Raw genomic sequence first — 18,825 nt, forward strand, 5'->3', positions numbered from 1 at the left:
TGGTCCAGTTAGTGCCCTTAGAATATTCTATATCATTTGTTCCCCAAACTTCATTTTTTTCCACTCAGTTATTTGTCTAAGTGAGCTGTTTGCAGGGGGAAATATGAAAAAAAATTCCTTTTATTGTAAAGAAGTTTCAGATAGAAGATAATAAAATGCCCCTTTCAAAAACAAAACGACTTTCAATTCTCCATTTTCATGTAAAAGCAGGTGGCATTTCCTACACACTGTAGCAATGGTATCATTATTGAACAGATAATAATTAGAAAGCATTCCAGAAATAAAATCAGTATATAAGTACCCAGTATGTTGAGGATGATTAAACTCTCTGTTGTGGTGGACAGAAAACAATAATACTCATTTGTTTGTTTGCATCTAGCTGATCTAACCCCCCAAAAAATACATTTGTAAAATTTCTGCCAGTTATATTTCCAAGAAATAAAAATTATGGTGTTCCTTTAAAGATTGCATACTTTTCTCCTCTTAACATTTCAAAGAAATTGCCTTTTATGCATCACTTAAATAATATCAGGCTTTCAGAGGAGCTTAATGCAATCTTAGCAGTGCTGAGTTAAAATATATCTTCAACAAGATATTTTTCTAGTCTTTCAGAAAGCTTCATTCAAGTGCTTTTTCAAAGGTTTTTGAAAACGAGATCTTCTGAGAGGGCCTCATGCATTACTGCTGAATTTAATAATTCTTAGGAATCACACTGAACTCCATTCCCTCTGCGGTCAGCTTCCTTTCCTAATTCTATCATATGACTGCCCTCTTCCCCAAAGGCTACTTACCACCTTTGCAAAAATGACAGCGTGGACTTCAGTGAAAATGTATGGATTTAATTTGCAAGCTCTCTGGCCTTTGCTTTGCTCCATACCTTGATGCAGGTAAGAAGCTAAACCGGCAGCCTTGAGAAATCTTACCCAGTGATGAACGCGATTCCTTTCTCTTCCTGTGGCTGTCCCAGGTTTCAGCCCACCCTCACCCTCCACACGGGCCTTCTTGCCCCCTGGCTTCTGCCCAGGTTCGGCCAATGGGTGTCACTGATGGAAGATCCATGGGGAAGGGGTTGAGGGTCAGGGTCACAGGTGTGCAGTGGCCACTGCCCTGCACTTGGCACCCCCACAGGCAGCCCTGTCCTGCAGCTAGAGGATAATTGACAGACAGCAGAATGCCTTAGTCCCTGACAGCTGCCGATTTAGTTTCTGCTCTTACAGTTTGGCCTTTTCCAGAAAGTCACATAAATGGAGTCTTGGAACAAATACTGAGGATTGGGGGAGAGGACCCTATGGGAATGGTGGGAGTGTTCGATATCTTGATCGTAGTGACTATTAGACAAGTATATACTACTGTTGAAACTCTGCAAACTGTATACTGAAAAGGGTGAATTTTATTGCATGTAAATTGTACTTCAAAAAGCCAACTTAAAAAAGTGAGAAATAACAATGACGTCTGTTTTCACTGTGGTCAATTCCCCTACTGGAACTGAAAGACTTCTGGAACATACTTTGATATCTCTGCTCCATTGTGCATGGGGTACTTTCATAACAGTCATTAATATTTATAGGCCAGAACTTATTCCCTTGTTGCTGCGATGATTCAGGGAGATGCTGAACTAGATGTGTTCAAGAGGAAACTCACTGCCCCTGGTTTTCCACACCATCCTCCAATGCCCGGGTGATTCTTCCTTCTTGATTTTCCACCTTGAACACTGGGACCTCTGTCCTCCTTGGTGGCTCGGAAGCTCTCATGACCAAATTCCTTACTTGTGAAGGCTTTGTTTTAAGCTTCAGTTAGTCAAAATCTTGAGATTTCTTTGACAATGCAGTTCTTCAAAGTTTTAACAGATTTCTGATTTATTTATTCCCCATTAATTCTAAATACTAGTGTCTGCACCCAAAGTGTGTCTTTGTATTCTCCAGTGCACATCCTATTTAATTACTTTGTCACCGCTTTGCTTTCTGTCACTCTGTAGCACCTGGCTCAAGATTCCTCGGAACGGTAAGCTGGAGGCAAAGCTCACTCAGACCTTGGGCCCACGTCACGTGGTCCAGCTGAGTCGCTCCATTAGGCCTGTGCTGTGTGAAGCGTTTTCAACCCCGTCTCTTTCTCTCTGGGTTCAAGAAGCAACTGACTTCTCTAAACCTCAAGGTCCCAAATGTCTTGATATTCTTATCTTCCTTTCATCTCGTTTGCATGTTGTCTCTTTCCTGTGCTCTTCTATATCTTGCATTAATTCACTCTGTTTTGTGATGGAAAATGACCCCGCTTTCTCGTATTAGAGAGACCTCTTTTAAGAGCACTGCTTGTGAGCTGTGTCCAAAGGCTCTACCACAGACATAAATACTACTGACTCCCTTCGTTTCTACCCCAAATCCTCTGTGAAGTCTCCTTGGGCTTCTTCAGATAGTCTCCGGAGGCTGTGGCAGCTCGGCTGATGAAGTATTAGCATGGGATTTGCACACAGGAACGCCGCGTTTGGTCACGGTTCTCCTCCCTCAAGTCTAGCAGCCAAAGCCCCTTCAGCTGCACGTTGCATCTTGTTCATTTTTCACTCTCTGGTGTCTACTCTGTTGAGTTCATAGTGGACACCCAGGGAAGGTTTATCCAATAAAATCGTCTTCATTTTTGTAGAAAAACAACTTTGCTAATATGTGTGTAAACTGTTGATCACGCTTGCCTGGTCCTGTGGAAAAATACAGAACAGCCCCACACAGCGTTCGATGAAGACGCATGACGTATAAAGGCGGCGAAGAGAAGACAGCAGTGCATCAGGGCATGACCAGCCGTCTGAGAGTGTGTGACGTTGCTGGGGATTGAACAGCTGGGACGCTCTACGGTGAAGAATGAGGCCTCGGGACGTGCGCAGGATTGGAGTGCATGGGGAGTTGGACGTGGAGTGTTTCCAGCTAGAGGAAACAGATAAAAGTCAGCTTTGGGAATGAGCCCAGACTAGAGGATAATAAAGCAACCTGCCTAACCAAAGTGAAAGCAAAAAAGCAGGATTGCGAGCAGTAGCGTAAACAATAGTTTGCAACTTGGGAGGCAGCGCACACCCGCAAGTACGTAATTATTATAAGAAACTCAAAGTCTTTGCTGAGGCCACGTTCTGGTTTTTGAGGTCTGTATAATTGCCTTTTTGTCCTTTTTATCCCTCTCCTCCACCCTGATGCCTTCTCTCCTTACTTTGATGTTTGGTACCCCTAAGCTTCTGTCCTCATTCGTGCTGCTCTGCATTCATTCCACCAAACATTTGTTGAGCATTTACTATGTGCCAGGCAGTGTTCTGGGTGTTGAGAATACAGCTGTGAGAAGACTAATGAATGGCACTGCTGGAATGCAGCACACATGCCAGTGCTTTGAGGGGACCTCTGACAGCTGCTTCTCACCTGTGTCAGTCTCGTGGCCTGCAGCATGGTGTCACATCAGGAGCAGGAAGTGGGTGAATCAAGCACATTGACAGATTGTCTGGGACGTTCTTTACATGCAACCCTGAGCACAGACAGAGGAAACCACTTCTTGTAACAGCAAGGGGCTCACGTTCCTCATCCAGCATAACCGAATGCTGCTCAGCAATACTGTGCGCTTTGCCATCGGCATCCACAGAAGGGAAGTAGATTTTTCATCTCGGATGGTAATTTGGGCATGGAATTGTATTTTGGAACTTGTGCTCCATTTCATTATGTGTTTATAGGAAACGAAATTGAACAAGGGAAAATAGATTTGGGTTCAACAATAATGTACTTGTCTCTTGGTTACAGCTTTAATCATGTATTAAATTGTATAAAACCTTCTCAACTATATTAATTTAATTCACTATCAGTGGCAGTGGATTGATGTCAGGAACTTTTTTCAGTTTTGCTGTTAGCCAAAAGCCCTCAGTGAGATAAACAACTTAGAAAGAAATATAGAACTCTTCTCTGAGATAAGCTTGGAAGGATTTCAAAGCTTCAATCATTGAACTTTCATTTTTTACCCCAGAGAAACCTTCTAAACGAACACCTAATGCTAAATTTTTCTCTTATAAAATTAATTTTTGTGCACTTTTAAAAAATGAAACAGTGATATTTGGCATGGGCTAACATTGATCTTTGAATAATGCTTTTGTGAATTTTGCAAGTTTTCTTGACTTTCCAACAGCAATTTGACCTATATAAGTCCACCTGTGGTAGACTATTTGCCTTGGCAAATATTCACTCTGAGGCTACAGAGGAGTCAACTAACATGAAGAGTAAAGAGAAGTGTCCAGTTGAGTGTTGGCAGGAGCTCTCTCTTCTCTCCACATTGATTTTGACATTGGCCACCACTTAGTTGTGCTTGTGCTTGTGCTTGTGCTTAGGAACAGTGGATTTGAGGATCTGGAACGTGTTGTGTTAAACATGTTGATCATGAGTAGCATTTTATTGCATCTCGAATTTAACATACTTATGGCTTAAACAGTACCACGCCAGGAGAGAACAATAGTTTAAGGTACATTTCACATAATTTGGCCAAAGAGCTTAGGCAAGGGAGAAAATATGTCATTTTATTAAATACTGATTGTTTCACTTCCGTGATATAAAGGATGGATTAGTATTTTCTAAGCAAGCTATTCTGCATTTATTTGATTTACTTAGTGCCAATACATATAACTGATTTAAACTTCACACCCTTTCTACATTTTTACAGATCACATTAGAGAAAAGGAAGATTTTCATGGAATAAATTAAATAAAAATGATCTGAGCACAGAAATATTAATAGTAGGATGAATATGAATTTTCAATTTTACCAATTTTATTGTGTATTACATATTATGTAATATTCGACTAATGTGCTCATTTATTGAACGGATAAATATTGAGACCAACCGTGTGCCCTGTCCTGCATAAGTGTAATACAGCACTAACAGGGGCAAGCAAAAGCCTTATTTTCATGGAGTTTATACTCTAGTGGAGGAAATAAGTAATATTTCAAAAGGCAGTGCCATATTTCGACGTGGTCGATAAAGGAGATGTTGGCTGTATGCAACTCTGTGACAGGAGGCCAGCAAACGCCTCCCAGAGGAAGTGACATCAGTGCGGAGACCTGAAGCCCTAGTCGTGTGAAGAAACAGCTGCAAAGAGGAACAGAGAGAAACCCAATTAGTCCAGCAGAGAAGCTGGCAAACCTTTTTCTGTAAAGGGCCAAATAGTAAATGATTTTGGGTTTGTGGCCTCTACGTTCTATGTCACCTCTACTCCACTTTGCTTTGATAAGGCAAAAGCAGCCACAGACAAAATGTAACCTACCAATAACATTTATTCATGGACACAAATTACATTTCATGTGTCACAAAGCAGTGTTCTTCTTTTGTTTTTTTTTTTTAATAAACATTGAAAACCATAAGCGCTATTCTTAGCTCAAGGCTGTATAGGCAGGCTGTGGGCTGGGTTTGGCCTGTGCATCTATAGTTTGCCGAACAGGGCCAGAAACTAGGGAGGGAGGGAGATCATGGGGTGAGATGAGGGGGCTGAGGTGGACAGGATCCAGGTCCTTTGAGACCTTAGAGAAACTATTCTAAGAGAATGATAAGGAGCTGAGGGAGGTTAAGCAGAGGGGAGGTGGTCTGACTTAGGTTTCATGAATATCACTGTGGCTGCTCTCTAGTGAATGGATGGTAGTGGGCCACTGTGAAAGCAAGAAGACTATTTCGGAGGCTATTTTAGGAAGCACAGGTGCAAAGTAAAGGCAGGTGAGAGAAGTATGCATGAATGTGCATGTATATGTGCGAATATCAATATATAATATCTTTCCACCTCTCCAGCCTGGTGGTGTAAATAACCAAAACTTACAGATGTGCCAATAAAAACTAGTCAACTCCAGATTTCACCTTAACTTTGTTACCAGCCACTTAAATGTTTAAACTCATCCTCTTAATTAAAACAAAAAACAACAAGTAAAAATCCTCTGTTCTCTACTTGTAAAGGGATATATCAAGATCTTTATCCCTGAGAGTGCCTCCTTTCAACATGCCTCATAGGTGCATCTAATTTATCACGTATCCTTCTGTACGTAGATTTCCATTAGCTGCTTCTAGAGAATTCACTTTTGCCGTCAAACTGAGCCTGATGCTGAGGATGTTTGCATTTTATAAAACAAGGTATCCACACAATTCATAGATATCAACCACTTTTCAGAAGGTGCTTATGGAGGCAAGTTGGGTATTCCCCAGTTTGCCTGCTCCTAAGTGGTTGGCTGCATCCTTTGCCACTGGGGGCTCTTTGAGCAGGACCTAGGGGTACATAAATAAGAATGCATGACCCAGAGTGACATATCACATTCGACCAATGGGATATTATAGAGATATGTGACATATGGTAGGTAGATGTTGCAGTGTCCTATATTTAGCACTGATTGCTTTTTTTTCTGTAAGTATGTGGTGATTATTCCAAGATCACATACGCTTCTAAGCATAAATGGCTTAATTTCAATCTCTCGTCTTTTTGAATATTTTTTACCCTTCTGTTCCCAAGAGTCATATCCTGCTGGGGCAGAGGAGATAGTTGACAGCCCTCTGTAGAGTCGTTGTCATCCTGGAGCTCCTCTCCTCACACTCTTGGAGGCTCGGATGGGGCTAGTTATTAGAGGGGTATATATGTTTGTTCCTCAGTGTGACACAGCTAAGAAGCATTTCATATTCCTGTACCTTGTATGGAAAACTTAGCACCTGTCTTCAGCACTTGGCCAGAGATTTGGGCTACACGGTGTTTCTGATCAAAGCCTGGCCTCTTTCACGGCAACACGAGAATATCGACTTATGCTCTCCTAAAGGGTTAATCTCTTGCACGTGCTTTGGTGGAAGGGCACCCACATTGCAGAAGGGCATTCTCCAGAGTTGTTGATGGAAATGATCTCCTAAGTGGATCATTGTCTCCAGTCCTCTTTTAGCCGACTCTACCCACGTCACACGCTGTCTAAAAATCAATCTTCCTTTTGTACAGGCATAATGAACACAGTTTACAAGTTCTCAAGATTTAAACTGAAATGTATCCAGTAAAAAGGGGGGAGTCACACTCACCAATATGGCTTTGGAATCTCTCTATGCTACATACTTGGGGTTTGACCTGTCCTGCTACACACGTGGACCTAAATAATTACTGCGAGACTGGAACACCCACTCACCTTGGACTATGCCTATGGTATCCACATCTCACATCCTAGCTCATGTGTTCCCGCCAGTTGGACCATAGGATGCCTTCCTCTTTCCTCTATGCATCCTTTAAGACACAGTGGACCCTCTTCTCCACAAAGACTTCTAAGACTCACACTGCCTTAAGACATCTATTGTACTTCTGCCTTGTACTTTAAACTCCTGCCTTGCTGGTTAATAATGTGAGTATGTCCCATATCCTTGCAAAGAGTAAAAGAATATTGAGGAAAGTAAGGGGAAATTGATTGCTTTCTATGATAATAACGTCAACAATACTGTAGAACTTGTATCGCTGTACACGGTATCTCTGCAAACCAGTATGGTGCAATGTCCCTCTTGGTAATGGCATTAGGATTAAGAGAAAAGCAAAATTGCCAAAAAAGAACTTCTATATCTTGGCTAAAGTTATGTGAAGGGGCCCCCTCACTCTTGTTATATGTGCAGAAAACAGATTGTAAATAAGTATGATGTTAATGAATCCAGGGGTGAACTAATGGGAGAAAACTGAATTTATAATATTTCCGTCTAACACAGTGTTCCTTTCAATTTCCTTCCTTTGTAATTTAATTTTTAACAAAATGCCTGACAAGTAATTTAGTGACAGGTGTGATTAATGCTGATGTGGCTTTTAAGTAGTGGTGAACAGTTGTAGGAAGCATTGTTTTGAACATAAAGGCTGTCTTCCTGCTGTCGTTCAAACACCTAGAAAACTAAAAGACTAAGTTTGCCCTCTACTGGAATTCAGAATTACACCACTGGTGGTTTTATGACCATAGGGAAGAAAGGATCTATGTACGTTTGCTTCATACATTAAAAATTCAAGCCTCCTTTTACCAACTTAGTTAATCTACTTTAGTATCGATTCTAAACATAGATCAGATTATATGAACCAAATACTTTAAAAATAGAATTTCAGTTCTTATGGAAGATGTCTTTGAAGAGCAAATGATCAGATATTCTAGGAAGGCATCACAGCCATGATTTCTGCTTATTAATTTTGTAAAATATGAATAATCCACTAACAGTTCGCAATACTGGTAGTTTTGGATTGGCGTTAGGTATGTAATATAACCCAAGAAATGAAATCATGCCAAAGTCTAGAACATCAGCCAGCCAGTGGCTTTGAGTACAGACCCGAGAGCAGTTACAAGGGAAAGGTGGTGTTAGGGAGGCAGAAAGCTGCTCACTGGCCTTTTAGCAACCTGCACTCCCCACTCACTGGCTCTGAGCATTCCTGGTACAAAGTCCAGGGTGGGGGTACCGTGGCAACAGCCCCTGGACCTTTGCCAGGGAGGGTTGCAGGCTTGGAGACTCTAAGGAAGGCAGGGGTCAAATGGATACATCCTCCATCAGCTGGAAGGTGCGTCGCCTGAATTTCCTGTAGACACAGGAGAGTGTGGCCTAATTGGCACTCTGCTAGCCAAGCATCACTGAGGCCTCCTCTCCCCTATCTGGTCTCCAGAAACCACTAGCTGATGCCTATATTTTGTTACAACGTGAACATTTACATTTGCCCACTCAGTGTGCAGATTTCAAACACTGGGAAACGGGAAGTTTGCCATGCTGGAGGCTAATATGAATCAACAAACCATTGTGTGTATCTTCCTGGCTCAAAGCTTTTTCACATTTTATTGCATTTGGCCAAAGATCCAGAGAGAAAATAGATGCAATATTATCTATCAAAGCTACAGTAAACACGTGGGAGGGAAAGGGAAGAGCACACCCCAGACCTATACATTACCCTGATATTTAGACTTTAGTATCTAAAATGTACTTTGATTTTAAAACAGGGCAAAGTGGGTTCAAAAGTTACCTATACCTCCATAAAGGACATTATATAACTTATCTTTGCTGGCTCTCTGTAATAGTGGAAACTGGCTCCTCTTCTCTAGATCAAGGTGTTTTATTGCAAAAATAGAATGATGGCATTTTTCCCAGTTTGTAGAAAAGTAGTGGATTAAATTTTATAAATGTTTGCATTTTCTCTCAACACTTTTTCATAAAACTTAAATGCCTGCCCCCGCTCATCCCTACCAGAATGTAGCATATTATAGTCTCAGATGAGGCATGATGCATATTTTTGATTTAGACATTTCAAGTTTAATATATCACGGTATTTCACAACCAGGTCGTGAATCCCAGGGCTCTGTCACATGAACAGATTTTAGATTTACTCTGAATTCTAGTTAAAGTTACTCTCAAGGTTCAGATAAATTGTGGGAATAAAAGATGTTAGATTATCCACTATCTTGGTACTACCAAGAGGCTCTGGTCCAGCTCCGTCCTGGATCAGTCACGGCCGTGGGCGAGCCTATATCACCGGCAGAGAGACGCGCCGTGCTCGCTGTAATCACCATTCCATGCTACGAAGACACCATTTGCTTATAAACGCTGAGGTCACATGGAGTTCAGAGGGTCTCTTTTTAGATCCAAATCACTTCTAAACATTGGGGCATTCAATAGGATTCTACCTCAAGGAAAATGAAAATATTTGAGGTGTTTTCTTTCTTGAAGTATAGAATCTGTCCATTACAATGGGATGGTGCATAATTTTCTATCTCCTAAAAAAGGATTGTTTTTAATCTAGAATATTCTCAGTAATAGCTGCCAGTTGCTGACTCTCAGTTGTGTGCCACCTGTATTACGGTAATTAACTAATTTGGTATTGCTACAGATCTGCAAGACAGATGTCCTTACCTCAAGCTTTAGTTAAGGAGATAGAGCCTTAGAAAACTTAAATAGCTTAAAGAAATTCACTTAGCTAGTAAGTAGTAGATGCTGGATTTGGACTCAGGTTTGTCTAATAGTCAAGCTTACATTTGTGCCATGCGTCCTGTCCAGGAAACCTATTAATTTAAAACCTTTTTTTTCCCCAGTCAAAATAAATACATTTCAGCACCAACAGGACCAGTTTTCTACTATTATTAGGTTATTAAGTATGAAATGTCTGATTTCCTTAAGTTTGACCATTGATATGTCTGACATTTCACTTTGACACTTCTTTTTTAAATTTTTACCATGAAGTTACATCATCAGTCTTTCAAACACATGTTTTGGCTTGTGATTATCTTTCAAATTTTTTTAAAGCAATTTTTGTAAAATCATGGATAAATCAAAAATTCATGTTATTTTCGAATATGAGTTCTGTCGTGGAAACAATACTGTGTAGACAACTCAAAATATCAATGAAGTGTTGGGCAAGGATGTGGCTAATGAATGCACAGTATGTCGGTGGTTTGAGAAGTTCCGTTCTGGTGATTTTACTCTTGAAAATGAGCCGCGTGGGTGACCTGAGATCAAGGTGGATAAAGATGAGCTGAAAGCTGCAGTGGAAGCGAATCCATCTCAACCTATGTGTGAATTAGCAGCAAGGTTTGATGTTACTGTTTCAACAATATTGGACCATTGGAAAGAAATGGGCAAGGTAAAGAAGCTGGATAGATGGGTTCTGCATGAATTAAACGAGCATCAGAAGAGAAATCGTCTCAAAGCTTCCCTTTCTTTGTTGTCATGACATAAAGGCAAACCATTTCTACACCATATTGTTACCTGGGATGAAGAATGGATTCTTTTTGACAATTGCAAGCATTGGGCACAATACTTGGATAAAGATGAAGTGTTGAAACACAGTCCAAAACTGAATATTCATCAACAAAAGCTAATGGTGTCTGTTTGGTGGTCCAGCACTGGTATTATCTACTACAGCTTCATGAAACCTGGTCAATCTATTACAGCGGATGTCTACTGCAACCAATTGGATGAAATGATGAGGATGCTTATGGTTAAGCAGATTGGCCAACAGAGACAGGCCAGTCCTCTTGCAAGACAATGCTCGACCACATGTCGCACAAACAATGCTGCTCAAACTACAGAAGCTGGACTTGGAAACTCTGTCATCCACCACATTCACCAGACCTTGCACAAGCTGACTGCCACTTCTTCCAGGCTTTGGACCACTTCTTGCAAGGAAAAATATTTAATTCCCAAAAAGCTGTGGAAAATGCCTTTTGCAATTTCATTATCTATCACTTGCTCTTTAGGCTTCTTTGCTCCTGACATTAACAAGCTACCGTTAAGGTGACAAAACTGTGTCGATAGTTTAAGTATATACTTTGATTAATTGTACTTCTACTTGTTTGAGATACAATTAAACTTTTGATTTGAAATCAGACATTTCATATTTAATGACCTATATATTTAATGTGTAGAGGGTCAATAGTAACCTCTCCAAAAACCACACAAGTTTATGGCTTTCTGTAGTTCTCATAAGATTCCCTGTGTCCTGGGTGGGTATTATGGAAGCTGGGTTTGACAAGGGAGCTATTTAGGGAAGGAAAGGCAAATGTAACCATGGAGAGGTGAAATAAATCCAGCCAGTATGACATTTTCCAAACATGTAGGAAGAAACGTGTCTACATGTTAAGCTGCAGTCCTCATTTGAACATCCAACATACGAACATGGATGCTACGGGCGAACCAGAACGAAAAGGCTCGTGCATAAGGGACCTAGATGTCACAGTTCCAGCAGCAAACTGAACGTTGTGCAGAGCGTCCAGGGAGTCAGAGTCCACAGTTGCATGGCCAGAGGAAGCATGTAGAGCTCTGCCTGCAGAAGAAGCTGGTTTTCTTTCCAGTCTGTGCTGTTCTCTGTGTCTGATGACTCTGGTCCCACAGTCGATGGTGACAATTAGCAGGCAGTTACACACCTGGATACTAACTCTGCCCCTGATCCACTCAGGGAAAAAGAAGTGATAATTATGTTACTGTGTAATGGTTGCGAAAACCAGGTAGAGATAAAGAGAAACAGAGAACGTGAGGGGAAGAGAACAGGATGCTGAGCAACAGAGCGTGTCTGTGAGAGTCACTGAGAGGATGCGCTCATTGAAATGGTAGAAGACAAGTTCAGGGTAAAACAGTTACAGTAAGCATTTTATATCACCTTATTCTACCTCAATGTCTTAGTATAAGAACCGAGAAACTTTTCCTGAAACTATAACAAGAAAACAGTCAATGGCTGAGTCAAAGGATTGGAGATCACATTTCACCTGTAGCTGACTTAGCTGGCAGGTGACATTTGCTTTGGCTGAAACTAAAATAAAGAAACATTATCCCTTGGATTGCTTGAGCTTATAAGTGAAATTGTCCCCCACTTAATATTGAGAAAGTATGAATATCCGTAGCTTGTGAAAAACATTCATACTCAACACCAGTGGTTCCCAAACTTGTCATTAGAGTCACTTTCTAAGTTTTGTTAGAACAGATTGGAGGACTCAACCCCACGTCCCCGACTCAGTAGATCGGGCTTAGGGCCTGAGAGTTTTCATTTTTAAAAAGTTCCCAGGTTCTGCTGATGCCGCTGGTGCCAGGACCACACAGACAAACATGGCTTCATGCTAATGCCTTAGGAGCTGTGACAAAACTGTCTTGCTATCCGATATTACTCTTCTGTTTTTTCCCTTTGTGGAGGATAGACTAAGAGAAAAAGATTTGAATTCTTACTCTGCTACCATTGGCTAGAAAAAAAGATAGTCATTAATCTGACGATCATTGTTTGTTTATCTCGAATCTGACTGGATATAATGCAAATAAATGCATTTTATCATTAGCAATCCCTTTGAATTTGTTAGGGTGCTACCATCTCTTTGCTGAGGCCTGGAGAACACGATTGCTTGCTAGAGTTTTGCGATAGAATGATGAGGAGTGTAGGGTGTTAGTGCGGTTTGATGGAGCCTGAAGACTGACTGTGATGGCAGACTGGCACACGCTCGTACATTGAGTCTTCGCCCAAGCCGAGTAGTCCAATCTCAGAAGACCACAGTAAGACGGAGAATTCCCACTGAGGCAGTATCTTCCTCCTTTCTCCAATCACAGCTGTATGTACAGATTTCTCTCCTACATTGACCCACCCCCCTGCCCCCAAGTAGAAAAACACACATTTTTACAGTGGATATAAACAGAATCTTTATTTGCATGGAGGGACCTAGATGCCTGTGTGATGATGGATCAGTAGTTCTCAAATTATAGATGCATCAAAATCATCTGGAGGCCTCATTAACACACACATTGCTGGGACTCACCCCAGAGTCTCTGATTCAGAAAGTGCAGGTCTGGTTCTGGAGCCCAAGAATTTGCATTTTAATTCCCAGTTGAGGTTGTTGCTGCTGATCTAGAGGTGTCCATACTTTGAGAACCATAGGTCTTTATCAAAAACATACACAAAATTGCTACATTGACAAAATGAAGATAATTATTCAAAACACCACAGATGAGGATCTTTGCCCAGCAATGGCAGGTCTACGTAACCATCATATCCAGAATCTATGAAAAATAGACAGTTTTAGTGAATGTGAAAGTTTGTTACTTTGACTCTGTACAAGAAGCAAAATTTATACAAGATGCCAGTTTTAATGAAGACTACCTCTAAAACTTAGTTTACTATTCCATACCAACTTGCTTCACCTAAGTTGTTGCAAACAGATGAATTTCGGTAATAGCACTACTCTCAAAACTAATTGCATAAAAATATCAGAGGAAAAAAAAGCACACTGTCCAGCAAATCACAGGAAGGAGTAGAAATATATCAAGGATCTTCATATGATTTTAGGTTTATAATGTTAAATCATAGAACCTAGAAAATTAAAATTTGTCTAGTAAAACTCTTTTTTTAAAGCAACTCACACATTTTATCCTATAATTTGACTGTGGTTCTCACATGAATTTTGATATTAAATAGGAAATTTTGGCCAGGAACAGTGGCTAATGCCTGTAATCCTAGCACTTTGGGAAGCTGAGGTAGGAGGATCGCTTGAGCTCAGGAGTTTACGACCAGCCTGAGCAAGGACAAGGCCCTGTCTCTACAAAAAACAGAAAAATTAGCCGGGCATGATGGCATGGGCCTATAGTCCCAGCTACTCAGGAGACTGAGGCAGGAGGATTGCTTGAGCTTGAGTTTGAGTTTGCAGTGAGCTATGATGACACCACTGCACTCTAGCCTGGGCAACAGAGCGAGACCCTGCCTCAAAAATAAATAAATAAATACGAAATGTTCTGAGGGCAAGATCAAGTTTTATTTTGTTTGTTTTTTAATTTCTGCTCCTGATGCTTTAACCAGTATGTCAAACATGCTAGTTAATATTTATTCATTAAATCGAAGTTTTAGCTTCTGTCTCTTAGTGTAGAAAACTGACTTGAAAATGAACAACCACAATTATTAATACAAATGAAACACTTTGAAATATAAAGGGTTGGAAGGGTCGGGCCGGGTTGTATTTGCCTCTGGCGATGATGGACCCTGCCTACTCCCCAGGGAACAAGAAACTCCAGAGAGCTTTTACTCATTTGCACTGAGCCTATGAAACCAGAGGTCACAGGTGAGGAGCAGGAGGCTCTAACTCTGCTGGACCATTAGTGAACTGATGCCCAGTGGAATAACAGATTAAAACACCCCCTGTGAAGAAAAACCAGCATGTTCCACAAAGAGCAGAAGGGCCCTGGCCCCATCACGGCGTCGGTGGGCTGCGGTGTGAGCCTCAGATGAGGAGGGCAGAAGATCCCCGCAATACAATGACATAAAACAACCAAACTCATCATGAAGTCACTGATAATACTAAATTTTGTTTTAGTAAATATTATGTAATGGTGGGGAATTACTTAAACATGGTGCAAAATATTTTGGAGAAATGAATTCCCAGTCTTCAAACACTTCGTCTTATATTGCTTATACACAAAGATGCATTATTTTGAAAGTCAGACTATCACTTATTTTATCAATTGTATAAGTAACCTCCAGGAATTTTTTGCAATGAAAGTCTCAGCTCACATGTGACAAATGATCTGAGTAATTGGGGTACTTGTTACTCTTCCTCGAGATCTGAACCATCTTGTTGCCTGCCCACTCAGCTTTTTCATCCCATTCCGAATGCTAAGTTCAGACTGCTCAAACTCATTTTTCTTGTGCTGAATGAGGCATTGAATTAAATTCTCTAAATAGAAATTAAAGCCAGGAAGATTTGTGTCTTGTTAAATAATATGATGATTCTTTGAGTCAAATGAGTTTGCAAGAACTACTCACACCAAATTGGTTTTGCCTATATTTTAAACTCTTCTCACACTTCGCTCATATATTCCCACATAAATGCATAAATCTTAAAGAAACTAGAGTCAGCTGAAAAAAAGAAATGTCTAAGCATTTACCATGAATAAAAGATATTTGAGAAAGTAGACTGAAGAAAATTGGGAAGAGTACTGAAATGAGTAGCAATAGCTGATGAGCTATGCTGATTTAAGAGAGATACATATATATCTTGTTAAAGAAACTATAACTATGCCACTATATGTTTTTAACTGTATATGCTCCTATATGTTTCACTAATTTTCTATGTACCCGTGTTTCTTCATGATGATCCAGTGGAAAAGAACAAATGATATTGAGGTGGAGGGAGTTATGAAATGTACCTAGATTAAAAGCAAGAGCTTATTGCATAAACAACGTTTCCTTATTGTTTGGTTCCTATAAATGAAAGTCAAACACATATATTTAAGTCTTTTGGCCAATACTGCAAATTTGCCCTCCGGAAACGTTATACAAGTTTACAGTCCAAGAAGCTGCATACAGAAATGCTACTAAACAGTTTGGCCTTGCTTTGAGAAATGTCTCATTCTTGGTTTAATTTGCATTTTTCTTTATTTTCATCGTATATTATCTAGTTGTATTTCTTCTTTCTAATTTATTCTTTATTTGCCAATCATTTTTGACTAAGATAATTGATCAATAATTAATATATCAGCTCTTATAATTCAATATTCTTGTGATTAATATTCTTATTTGATGTATTTTTTTTCTCTTTTTCTTCCTCTTCGTCTTCTTTTTTTTTTTTTTTTTCTCTTTTTCTTCCATTTTGCATTCAGCCTTTTGCTTTATGGTTTCTGCCTGTTTAATCATGTTTAAAACTTCCTTCCTCCTCCAAAATTATATAAATGTTTATCTTAATTATCTCATGATCTTTTTATGACTTCATCTTTTACATTTAAATCTTCAAGCCATCTGGATTTTACTTTACAGTAGAGAGTATGGAAGAATGAGACCTTAATTTTTTTCAAATGATTAGCAAGTTGTCATAAAACCTTCTTCACCGATTCATTGTATGTTCACTTTTATCATACAGTAAATTATTTATGTTTGGATCTGTGATTCTGAGATCAATTAAGTTCAGAAATAGATCTAATTATTGGAAGAAATTTTAGAACGTGAGGTATTCTTATCTCGGGTCGGTGCAAAAGTAATTGCAAATCTCCTCTAAAAATTCTCCATTATTTTCTAAGAGTTTGATAAAAAGTTCCTTCTATTGAATGAAAGTTGACCCCCCCCCACCCACCCACCTACCAACACACACTGACACACAGTTCTTACCCCTCTATACCAGACATCAACAAACATTTTCTGTAAATGTTTTGGGCTTTGTGGCCACAGGTCTCCATCACAACTACTGAACTTGGTTATTGTACCACAAAATAGCTGTGGATGATAGGTAAATTAGGCAGTGTGCTTGTGTTCCAATCAGCCCTTTTATTTGGGCACTACCATTGGTACTTTTTAAATATAATGTTTGAATTGGCATGGGTATAAATGATCTGCGGTGACTTACTATAAAGTTATGTGAACAACTGAACTCTGAATAAAGATATAAGCTCATGAGTATGGTAAAAGTAAACAAAAATTTTAAGTATGTCACAGACTTAGATGAATTAACACATCATTAAATTTTTTCTTTTGTGTTTGCTTCTTAATGTATCTTTTCTGAGAAATGTATTTGGACCTATTTTATGGTCCAGCATATGTTCTACCTTGGTAAAATCTCATGCACATCACCTGTTCTGCCCCATTCCACCTCTCTTCTTCTGCAGCTTCAACTACATACACATTATCCTGTTCGGTACCATCCTGAAGCCCAACCTGGCTCTGTCCTTGTTCTCTCTCTCTCTCTCTCTCTCTCTCTCTCTCTCTCTCTCTCTCTCTCTCTCTCATTTTTCCTTCTCTCTTTTCCAGATTTAGCAAATTGACTGTTTGACTTAATTTCTCTTCACGTCCATAGACCATTTCTTAGCCATCTCCAATCTGGTGTTAAGAATATTTGTGATAATTTTAAAAATTCAGATAGTTTTCAATTTTAGAATGTCCATTTTTTATACTGTACGTTTCTCTGATGGGTTACCCATCTCTTCCCTCATTTATAACCATATTTCCATTTACATTTTTGACCATATTTATCACAGCTGTGTTCGATTCTTTGCCAGTTCCAACAGGCTGGTGATCTCGATATCTGTTTCTATTGATACCTATTCTTTTGACTGTATATATTTTGCTATTTTTTTCCATGTCTGGTAGTTTTGTATCGTGTACTAGATTTGGAGGATGATACATCCTGAAGACAGTGGCTTTTGTTACCTTCTGGGGATTATCCATTTTTGTCCCAGCAGACAGTTACGTTCTGGGCTGATCCCTTTGAACTCACAGCATTTTGGTTTTGTACTTTGTCAGAGCAGGCCTCTAGGAGTGAACCTTGTGGAATTTTAACAGACATTCCTAAATGTTTACCAAGCCCCTTTAATTTGAAAGGAGTTAAAATGTAAATTCTGTCTTCCCTCTGATGAGCAGCAGTGGAAGTCTATGCCTTGTTTTTTCAGTCTTCCAACTGTCGCTCTACAGGGTGGTGTCTTGCATGCACCTGCAATTCACAGCTCCATTAAATACTTGTGGGGGCTTTGTATGTGGACGTTTGCCCCCTCCCCACTGTGGCTCCTTCATTTCTGGACTGTCCCACCTCAGTTCACACCCACTTTGGCAGTCTCCCGCCTCTCCTTTGTCACCTAAAGCCAGCAAGCCTTTCCTCTCCAACACCCTGTCCCATGACTGGGGTAGTACCGCTAGAGGAAAGTGCAGTTCTCACTCTTCAGGGATTCAGATCATCCCTACTTTTAGGAACTTTCTAGAACCATCACATTATTTTGTTTTTTAAAACTTTCCTAGAGATTATAAGGTTAGTCTGATATAAGCTACTTTACCATTATTAGAATCAAAACTATTCGAATTAATATTTTAGTTCGTGAAACCTCTTGAGCAGTTTTCTGTGTTATATTCTTTCTTTAAGATTCCATTTTTGCTTTTTACCATTTTATTTCTGTACATTCCACTTGACTGTTTTTCTAATTTGTCTTTTTAGCTTTTGTTTGTTTTTGAGACGGAGTCTCACTCTGTTGCTCTGAGTAGAGTGCCGCGGCGTCAGCCTAGCTCACAGCAAACCTCAAACTCCTGGGCTCAAGCAATCCTCCTGCCTCAGCCTCCCGAGTAGCTGGGACTACAGGCATGTGCCACCATGCCCGGCTAATTTTTTCTATATATTTTTAGTTGTCTGGCTAATTTCTTTCTATTTTTTTTAGTAGAGACGGGGTCTCGCTCTTGCCCAGGCTGATCTCGAACTCCTGAGCTCAAACAATCCACCCGCCTCGGCCTCCCAGAGTGCTATAGGATTACAGGCATGAGCTACCACCGTGCCTGGCCAGTATAGAATTCTTGATTCAAGGTTTTTTTTTTTCCTTCTGAATTGTAAAGATACTGCTCCGTTCTCTGTCTCCAACATTATGTCTCCAACATACTTC

Source organism: Propithecus coquereli, unplaced genomic scaffold (genome assembly GCF_000956105.1).
Source record: "Propithecus coquereli isolate 6110/MARCELLA unplaced genomic scaffold, Pcoq_1.0 Scaffold586, whole genome shotgun sequence".
NCBI lineage: Eukaryota > Metazoa > Chordata > Mammalia > Primates > Indriidae > Propithecus > Propithecus coquereli.